The sequence below is a fragment of the Egretta garzetta genome, unplaced genomic scaffold (genome assembly GCF_000687185.1).
Source record: "Egretta garzetta isolate BGI_Z169 unplaced genomic scaffold, ASM68718v1 scaffold215, whole genome shotgun sequence".
Taxonomy (NCBI): Eukaryota; Metazoa; Chordata; class Aves; order Pelecaniformes; family Ardeidae; genus Egretta; species Egretta garzetta.
The window spans coordinates 196,007-204,850 of NW_009259719.1; the positions used below are offsets into that span (position 1 = coordinate 196,007).

Consider the following 8,844-nt stretch of genomic DNA (forward strand, 5'->3'; position numbering starts at 1 on the left):
GGCAGCCGCCAGCTGCTGGAGGGGGAAACACGAGGGAGCGTGGCCTGGCAGGTGCCCGGGGGAGCGGGATCTCTCCGCTCTTCTGCCTCCTCCCAAAAGAGCAGTCCCCGGGACCGGCCGGCAGCTGGAGGACAAAGTACAGCCGGGGCGATGTGCAGGAGATGTGAGCGGGGCAGTGGTTTTGGCCCGCGCTGGGTTTCGCTGCGCCGAAAGCCGGTGCTTTTCTCCTGCAGGCGAAGGGGGTGTATGGCTCAAATGCGTCCTTGCTCTCCTACCTGCATCTCCCTAGGTCTGTTCATGGAAGGATTCTGCAGCGTACGGACGCGCTAGGCATTTTCATAGAATCCCTGCTGAAGACTTAGTAAGATCCTCTGTACTGCAAAATACCCCTTGCGTTGTGGGGCAGAGTAGTGGGGAAAAGGAGATTTTTGGGCCGTCTGTGTTTTGCGGAAGTCCTGTGGTGCTAAGTTTGCACGGGGAACACCAGAGGCGGACCAAAGAGGAGCAAACCGTCCCCACTGCCCTGCTCTCCCAGGCTTTCCCAGGTACAAGACCCTACCTACCTTCCTACACCACAAACTAGGATGGCAGTCGCCGGGCGACACACCTTGGGAGCCCGTCAGCTATGGATAGGCTGCCAGGGGATCCAGTTCCATCGCAGCAGCCTCCGGGGAGGTCTCTAGAAAAGGCTGATTTCCTTGGCTGGTTGATGCAAGAGCACGGAGCGCTGCACCCCTTCTGCACACTCCCTGCTGGCGGTACAGTGTGCCACATACCGTGTGCCACAGTCACGCAAGCGGTTTTCCCTGACTTCAGCTCACTCTGCGATTTTCCAATATCCGAGCTGACTTGCAAAGTGAATAGGTTTTTAAGTGAAAAACAGACACGAGTATAGGATATATGCAGCAAATTGATGACATATCTCCACTAAACAGCCGGGTTTGAACTAATAACACGATGTTGTGCATGCTGCCACCTACGTCTTCTGATTCAGGCTTCTTGTGCACTGCAGCTCCACATTCGTAGGCATCCTTTGCTGAAGGCGGCTAGCATTTTGTGAGGGAGGCTCCACGAGGGACCACAGGCACAAGCGGCTCTGGCCACACTAGGGAGCGAAGCAAAACATTTCTCACCGGCGCAGCCACTTGTTCAATTGCAGCGAGGATGCCTCGATGCAGATTAGGAACCGGCAGTCACATCGGTGAAATGTAAGTAGCGGCTGGGGGGGCCTCTGCCAACACAGCTGTACCACTGACAGCAGTGGAATATTTTGCTCAAGTTCTCTAGAGGAATCAAAGCCTGTATTTTCTGTCTCTGGCTCTCTCTTGTTCTGTTGCTCCTCACTCATTAAAAGAAAAGTCAGCCACACAAAGCACATGGTTGCTCTCTGTGTTTAAAAAAAAATAAAAATGTTTGGGGTAAAAAACCCAAGAGCCAAAGCTGTTTTGAATTCAGAGGCATGTAAACAGTACCTAGAGCTAAGTGGAATAATAATAATAATTAGTCCTTTTGTGTCATAAATATGTGCATTGCTGTCTGCTGTTTCGTTATGAGACAGCACAACTTCTGAGAATGTGCCTGATGAATATTTGGGGGAACTCTGCCTTGGCTGCAGCGGCGTAGGGCAGCACTAATGCCTCTGGCTCCTCCGGCTCTCTTATGTAACCCAAATCACAAGTTAGAGCCCAAATTACAAAGCATAAGCATGTGTATAATATTAAGCACATAAACGGTGCCCGAAATTACTATCCTTTTCCTGTAGGTCTGGCTTTAATCTATTAGTAGTTTTACTTCTGCAGTTCTATTGATTGCAGTATGTGCCGGTGCCATTCACGGTGTAATCAAGCCAAACCCCAAACCCCGCCCCCCCCCCATGAAGGCAGTAACCCAAACTTAACGAAGAAAGGCCAAAATCACTCCGGTGACAGGTAGGTGTAGCTCAAATGACTTATACCAAATCTCGAGTGTATGCAGTATTAAGATGCTGCGGAAAGCAGAATACAATGTCTCTGTGGCCGCTTTTCAGGCCAGGCAGAGCGGCAGGTTTTTGCACCCCAGCCCAGGGCATGGGTTAGCAATCACCTTCCTTTGCGTTTCCCCGCTTTCTTAGACACTATTTTTGCCATTAACATGCTGAGCTGCTTTCTGGAGTTTTAAGGTGTTGGGTGCTGATACAGTGAGCACCTCTTGTATCTGTTTAATCCAATAACATAACTCTGTTTTAATCTCCATGTCTGGGTCACAGGGTTTAAAAAAGACACTGGGCCAAATCCCCAGCTTGGCTACAACATGTGGAAATCTACTGAGAAGGCACGGAAGTCAGAAGAGATTCGACGTATTTGCACCCTCTAAAAAAGCTTTCAAGGGGCAGGGATGCAAGTGCCTAATTTCGCAGATGGATGCATATTAACACAAGTGTATGGCAGAGTTAGATCAGATTTCTATCAGGTGAGGTGGAGGGGGGGAGGGCTACCACACCAGGATCTAAAATAAGCTCATCAGCAAGTTCTCATTAATTTTAAAATTGAAAGGGATTTAATATGTCTTGCTTTTTTTCAGGAGAAAAAACTCGTTTCTTTTCAGCACGTGGCTGCTAAAGGGAACATGGCGTTTCATGGACTCAGGACCAAGGCAGGGCAAGAACAAAAAGGTTTTTCAGGGATTGGGAAGATTTTACATTTAAACATTAAAATAAAAAAGGCAAAATTTATTCAGGCACAAAGTCCAGGAGAAATCTAGGGGACAAGTGGACAGCACTGTCTGTAAAGAAGGGTGTAAGCAAGGATGGCAAAAAGATGGCCTGAGTGAGTCCATGGCATTAATGATTCTCCAAACATGAATTTCCTATACAAAGCCATGTGGGGGGCAAACTTCTGGGTTCCCCTGCAGAGCAAAGAATCCTGAGCTTGAAAAAGGGAGGCAGATTTTGTAAGGGATTTGCACATCATGTAGTGACTCTGGATTGCAGCTTTTAAGCATTACTAAATCGGGGAGTAGAATTGTTGCTATTGCTGTTACATACCAGGGTATCTCACTAATCCACACAATCCACTAAGTTGCTGTAGTTTTAGTCTGTGTTGATTTTAGATGAAATTATGGCCTGGACAGTTAATTTTTCTTAGTTTATCCATTCAAATCATATATAAATAAGATATCGAACAGAAGTCAAAACATGACCCGTGTTTTTGGTATACTCCCCATCATGTGAACCTGCCGGTGATGGAGCCCTGCACCCAGTTTACAAGTCAAACACAAAGGCAACTAAAACCCACAGGTCTTCTTGAAAAGTAGCCCCATTGGCATTAAATTCTCTGATTTTAATGCTATGGGTGGCCTATTCTGCTTATATTTGAGACTGCCTAGCCATTATGGGATTGCCTCCACTGGTCCTTTCCTTATATCAAGCTAATTACATCTTAATTTGAGGCACTTAGCCAGACTGAAAGGCTGGAGCGGATCCTTTCCACACACCAGTCGAGTTTAGAAATGCCTGTTTCTTTACAGGGGCTGATTCCTAAAGCAAGGGGCAAACCCCGAGGAACCAAGCAGCCTGGAACCAAAGTGGTCACGCTGGCTTTTGGACAAAGTGAAGTGTCTCAAGTTAATTGACAGTCAGCTACCTGGAAATAAAAAAACTCTCACATACCCAAAGGTTTTCACCAGGATTTCCAAGAGCTCCCGAGCAATTTAAAGTCCTTGAAAGGAATGCATTATAGAATGAAAAATATAGGTATTATTAAAGAATGTCTTCAAAGCCAGCCAGTTTCATAAAGATGAGCTAAAAACCAATAACAGGTACTCTGTCTCCTGCTGGATGCTGTATGAACCCTATGTTTTGCATTTTTGAAGTCACTTCTAAACCAATGGGTTTTTTTCTTCACTGTTGCCGTTGGGAAAAACGGTAAAAGAGCTATGCATAAATCATAGAATCATAGAATCGTGTAGATTGAAAAGACCTTTCAGATCATCAAGCCCAAAATGAGGTTGAAGTAATCTAATTAAAAAAATAAACAGCATGCTTCAATTCCTATCCAGTCAATTGGGATCAAACTTAAAAAAAAAAAAAAATAGATAAAAATTCAGAAAGGATTTTGAAGGCCGACTGTTTCCCTTTAAGATTAATGATAAACACACTTGTGTGTTCAAGGGAGAACAGACCCAGTGTTATGTAACAGGATAAAGAAACAAAATCCTTTTTTCCTTAAATTAAAATAACCAGTAATGTGCGTGGATTTTAGTCAATCGCCGAAAATTCAGGAAACCCATTTTCTTTCACAATTGCATTCCGCATGCTAAAATTGATGTAACTTTTAAAGAGAATCACAACAATTAAAGCCCAAAAAGATTTGTTTGTTCTGTTTGACCACGCTTTGCCAATAGCAGATTGTTCCCCGAGGAAAATTCTGCGGCACTTGCCCTGTGCAAAAATCCAAATTTGTGCTCATCTTTTAATTTTATGTGGCATTAGTAAATCCAGTTATTGCACTTCCCAGGTTTTTTTCTTTTTAATCTGCTTACCTAGTACTAGATGTATGGTAACTTATCTCTTTTAATAATTTTTTGCCTGAACTAACTATTACATAACAGTCCTTTTCAAATCTTGTAATGCCTGCCTAAATTTGCCAAAAATGGGACAAGATCAACAGGTAATGGATTTTTTTTTTAATGTTGGTGTTGTTCTTTGCTGGCTCAAGCATATAACATTTGCAAAAAAACACAAAAGAAGATAATTTTCTACCATATACTCTGCATTTTCCACTTCTGCATTTTACAAAAGCACTCATACCAGAACTTCTGCATCAGAATTTGATACGTAAAGTTCCTCTTTATCACGTGAATTCAATTTTCCAAAAGAAGGCAAATGATACTATTAATAACCAAGATACAAGCCCTGAAAAGGCTAAGTCTCTGAACGTACTTGCTGCAACAAAAAAGTCATCTTGTTGGATCTAATTCTGGAGTCATTATCTGACACGGCGCAGAACAGTTTGAGATTTGCATGGAAAGGCACTGCCGAGTTAGGGCGATACTCTCGCATGAAAGCAGCATGACAGCAGCATGTATGTGCTTGGCTGAGCTGCTCGGAGCTTTGGCTGCAGACCACAGTAAATCCTGCTTATGTTGGCCTGTCCTTGCCCATGTCCACGCTTCATGTTTTCAGTCCTGAAAGTAAAGCTTCAAGTCTGGGCAGTTTAAGTGATGTTCCTTCAATGGAGTGGGTCCTCTGCAAGGGCCACTCCAGCAGCACAAGGCGTGCTTGGAGACGAGGCACATTGTGAACGTGCCCCTTTCCCTGCTGATAACGTACTCACTGTGCTGCAGCTAAATATTCTGCTGCTGCATGGCCTGCAGAGAGATTTCCATGGCCTCTCAAGCAGAACAGCTCCTGCAGGGCCGTGATGGTTACATGGGTGCTGCAAAGGTGATGTGAAAGTTGGGAAGCCATACAAGGATGTAGGGTAGGAGATGGGGAAAAAGTTGTGGTAGAACTCTGAAAGCAACAAAAGGTCAGCAGGGTCTGAGGCTGCCGGGCAGAACCACTTCCATTTCCATTTGGAGCTGGTCACTGAGCTGGGCAGGCTTGGCCTGACCCCATCCTAGGTGACAGTGGGCATCACAGTGGAAAACAGTCCAGAAATTTATGGTGGTGAGCTCACTGATGCAATCGAGCCCTCTCGACTTATGTGACTGATCCAGGCAAGCCGACGGATTAAACTCACTGAAGAGGAAGAAGAGTGATCACTCGAGTGAATTCCTACCTGCTCATATTTCTTTTTATTTGCTTATGGGTCCCTCTGCTCCCTTTCCTTTCAAAGCAACGGTGAAACACTTAGGAAGAGTGTATAAAAAATGATTTTAAAGTACCTAGTTTATTCTGACAAATTACACTGGCAGGTGTAGGCAAACACTAAGAGAAAATACTGTAAGAAACAAAACCATTCCCAAATGCATGCTTTTACCGGCTCAGACAGTTTCTAGCGAGGTGAATTAATGCACTGCAAGCAGAGGGAGAAAGAGCATCGAATGCTTGAGCCTCCAGAAAAAACAGAAAATTTCAAAGAAGCCCTGCAAGCTCTCCAGTAACCGTTCATCCAGTTACATGATTTTAATTAACAAAACTAGAAAGCAAACATGTAATATAAACTTAAAAACACAGCGCTTCGGTTTTCCGGACTACCGGTCCAAATGCAAAACAAATTGTTTGCATCTGATGGCAGGGGAGGCACAGCCGGCTTTGGGAGCTTCGCTTTTAACCGGCAGAGCGATGTAGCAGCATCCGCTGCGCTGCCCACTCAGGGTGGTTCAGACAGCTCCTGGCATGCCCGTGCCCGCCGTCCCCTGGCACAGCCTGGGCACAAACACATGGCCCGCGTGCTCCGGGGAGGATGCCTCGGCCTCCACCTCGGCGGCAGCACGTTGCTCCATAGGGCAGCAATGTCACCGAGGAGGGGCCAGCGGCTTGCAGGCTTGGGTGACCTTGAGCCTCCCCAAGCAGTTACCTTTTGTGGGCCTTTGGCATGCTCTCAAGTGATCTTTCAGCCAGAATCTCCGCTGCCTAAAATAAGTTCAGCAATATTCCCTGCGGCATCCCTGCACTTCTCTTTCGGGATACCTGACTTCTCTCCCAACCTGGGCAGATGCAGGTTTAGGAAAGTTTATCTGGGTGCTTCCTGGGCAGCGAGCTCCTGACCTGGCCCGAGGCCAGTGTCACTCACTTGGTGGTGTTATGAGGAAAGGCAGAATTTTAGGGAGTTTTCTTGCCTGTCCCTGTATCCTAATGGTGTTGCATATCTGCTATGTTGTTTAGATGCAGCTTTGACAAATGGTATTTTTACAAGGCAATTCCTACCCACCTCCTGAAAAAGTGACCCATTTCAGAAGAGGAGAAGCTGGAGTGAGGGGGGTTTCTTCTCTGACCTTTTTTGAGCCTTCAGCACAGGGCCTGCGGGAGAAGGGGCTGGCGGCGAGGGACAGAACTGCGAGGTGGCACACCCCCAGGAGCCACACAGCTCTGGAGCAAGCCAACACAAATGCTAAGGAGAAAAAAAAGACCAAAACCCCATGCAATGGCAGCCTCACCCTGCCTGGCCAATGCACATACATGCACGTTGCATTCCCAGCCCTCACCTTGTCACCATCGAGTCTCTCCTCTGTATAAGCCCAGCCAGAAATAGGGAGAGGTGACCGGACCGATGGACACAACCAGGGATTCAGGAGCAGCCGCCACTTTGTGTTTGGCTCCTTACTGGTTTTAGAAATACTTCTCTTTCTGAAAGTTGTGAGTTATTTACTGTTCCTCAGGAAAATGGCATCTGATCTTCCCTTCACATGTGGTTGATAAAGTTTGCAAACTGTTTTTTTTTAAATGCCCATCTAAGCAAAGTAGCATGTAATCACAATGCTGCATTAGCGTAAAGCAACACACAACATGAGCTTGTAAGGCCTCCCTCGAGCTACCCAGGACTCTTTCCGTTACCTTGGGCTCAGGTTGGTGGGGCGCACATGAGCCCTGTTGCCCCACTTGGCCCCGCAGCTATTATGTCAAACACAACACGAACCAGTAATGATGGGGGTCTTTGCCTCCCTGAGATCCACCAACACAGAAGATCACATCGGGATCCTTCCAGTCTGGCAACTATGCATTCAGCTAGGACTGCCCCCATAACGGGCATGTTTTCCCTGCCAGGTACCCACTACTGGTCCTGTGAATCAAGAAAGCAAAGTGCTGGATGGGTCCAGCGTACGGCAAGGTGGCCTTACCCTGCCCAGCAGGCAATACCAACCCAGTGTTGCATCCTTGCAGAGAGCGGCTCAGCATGAAGCACTAAAAATCCAGCTTTACACCTCTAAATCTCTTTGGCCAAGGCTAGTAGGCTCTGATTTGGATCCATGCTCCATCTTACCACTTGCTCATTGTTAAATGGGCCACAAACAGTTAATATTCTGTGCATAGTTGGTCACAGGATGCCTGTAGCACCACACAATTTTCTCTTACTGTCTGTGTCAGCCAAAGACTGGAAGTTTTCTTATTTGTACTCCTTTGTGTTTGCCTGTTGGGCTTGTGAAGTTCATGGAGGGGAGTGTGAAAACTTGTCCTCAGGCTCCCACATTTCCTTTGGAAGCACATGCCAGTATCCTGTGGAGCAGCCAAAGTGGGTTCGGGATGCCCGCAGTGCTCACAAAGATGCCCTTGGTCCATGCTGCCCCGCAGTGAGTGCCAGTGGGGGGGACATGGGCAGCACGGCTGGGGGGGCTGGCAGAGGAGCTGCATGGCCAGGCTGGGTTGTGGCAGTGACTGGGCATCATCCGGAGCTGCGAGGCACTGGGATTGCCTGGTGACAGAGCTGAATAAATGCACGGAGCAGAGGCACACAGTGGAGGGTGTGGGGGGCCCCTGGGAGCTTTTCCATCCTAATCCCCCGGAGGTCCTGCCAAGCCACGTGGAGAGGGGTATGGCATTTATGGAGGCACATCCACTGGCCTGCTGGAGCTCAGGGCACAGACACCACCTCCAGCCGGAGTAGCAGACACTGCCACATGGCCATTCCACCTGGCTTAAACTCAGGTTTTCCCCTCAAGCTGATTTCTGCCATCCCAGACCTCTTGGCAGCTTTGCAAATGTTGCTGCTTGAATTTCACCTCCCTGCTGGGAGACCAAGCTCCCAGTTCTCCCAGTAAGATACAGGTTTGAGTCCAGGTCATATTTCTGCTGTTCTCCACCAGCATCACAGCTGTTTGCTCCAAACATGAAGATATTTTTGTCAGAGCAAAAGCATGAATTATTTCAAACTTGCCTCAGGATGAATTTTCAAGGGTACTGCGGAGACTGTTTCCACAACAAAA

At 47.0% G+C, this 8,844-nt stretch overlaps 1 protein-coding gene and 1 long non-coding RNA gene across 6 annotated transcripts in view; one reads left to right on the top strand and one right to left on the bottom strand.

Annotated features, from left to right (window-relative positions):
- Positions 1-8,844, bottom strand: part of SLC6A6 (solute carrier family 6 member 6) — a 118,866-nt gene that overhangs the window by 59,378 nt on the left and 50,644 nt on the right. The gene's annotated exons all lie outside the window — the stretch shown is intronic.
- Positions 7-5,719, top strand: LOC118452325. Of its 2 annotated transcripts, XR_004842074.1 has the most exons (4): positions 7-545; positions 1,013-1,208; positions 1,815-1,928; positions 2,246-5,719. It is a non-coding gene; the product is annotated as an uncharacterized LOC118452325 (long non-coding RNA). The 2 variants fall into 2 exon arrangements; XR_004842073.1 differs by having other exon boundaries at positions 1,815-5,719.